This window comes from Schistocerca americana, chromosome 4, assembly GCF_021461395.2.
Source record: "Schistocerca americana isolate TAMUIC-IGC-003095 chromosome 4, iqSchAmer2.1, whole genome shotgun sequence".
Classification (NCBI taxonomy): Eukaryota; Metazoa; Arthropoda; class Insecta; order Orthoptera; family Acrididae; genus Schistocerca; species Schistocerca americana.
Window position 1 is genome coordinate 549478982 of NC_060122.1, and position 1583 is coordinate 549480564.

A 1583-nucleotide genomic window follows, 5' to 3' on the forward strand; every position below is an offset into this window, starting at 1 on the left:
CATCCTGTCATTTTTACCAAAAGCTTCCGTAATATACCGGGTGATCAAAAAGTCAGTATAAATTTGAAAACTGAATAAATCGCGGAATAATGTAGATAGAGAGGTACAAATTGACACACATGCTTGGAATGACATTGGGTTTTATTAGAACCAAAAAAATACAAACGTTCAAAAAATGTCCGACAAATGGCGCTTCATCTGATCAGAATAGCAATAATTAGCATAACAAAGTAAGACAAAGCAAAGATGATGTTCTTTACAGGAAATGCTCAATATGTCTACCATCATTCCTCAACAATAGCTGTAGTCGAGGAATAATGTTGAGAACAGCACTGTAAAGCATGTCCGGAGTTATTGTGAGGCATTGGCGTCGGATGTTGTTTATCAGCATCCCTAGAGACGTCAGTCGATCACGATACACTTGCGACTTCAGGTAACCCCAAAGCTAATAATCGCTCGGACTGAGGTCTGGGGACCTGGGAGGCCAAGCATGACGAAACTGGCGGCTGAGCACACGATCATCACCAAACGACGCGCGCAAGAGATCTTTCAAGCGTCTAGCAATATGGGGTGGAGCGCCATCCTGCATAAACATCGTACGTTCCAGCAGGTGTTTATCAGCCAGGCTGGGGATGATGCGATTCTGTAACACGGTTGTCATGAGCAGTCACTGACGTTTTGCTGTCCAACGCCATCTGTCGGACGTTTTGTGAACGTTTGTATTTTTTTTTCTTTGGTTCTAATAAAACCCCATGTCATTCCAAGCATGTGTGTCAATTTTTACCTCTCTATTTACATTATTCCGTAGTTTATTAAGTTTTCAAATTTATACTGACATTTTGATTACCCGGTACTACCAAAATCATGGAACGATAATCAGAAAATACAGTTTGTCACTACCCATATTCAAGCTGATGGGGCCTTATGGGCGAGTGAAGTAATAGATTATTGCCATACTTATGAGGAATTCGAGAAAGCTTTTCTAAATAAGTATTGGTCAGCAAAAACACAAGAACGTTTAGGCGTGACGTATATAACCCCGAGATGTACACTAGTAAAGCAGGTACACTGCGTAAATATTTTGAGAACTATATAAATAAGGCGAAATATTGGGATGAAACAATGCCCAAACAAGAAGTCATATGGCTTTTAATATAAAAATTACCAGTCTCAATAAAATAAAAACTACTTAATGTGCCAGATTCAGATGTAGAACTATTCATGTCAAGGCTTGATTCTAATGACCTGTTGCATGAAGAAGCGAAATTGGACGGGGTTAGTAATGCTCAAGTATCGAGTAACAACAGTAATAACTATTACCAATATCACAATGGAAACGGTAATGGTAAGAAAAATGGGAATAGTTTGCCTCAATCTTACAGTGGTAATAATAACCTAGGACCTAGGGATGGGAGAAATTCTCCTCCTTTCAATAAGAGGCGAACGGCAGGTATCATTCAGGTTACGGTAATTACAATAGTAATAACAGAAATAAACCAAACCGCTGGCAACCACTACCACAGCAGTCAAACAGTCACTGGCATCCTAACACAGGAACCAATACACAATCAGCTGGCGGTCCT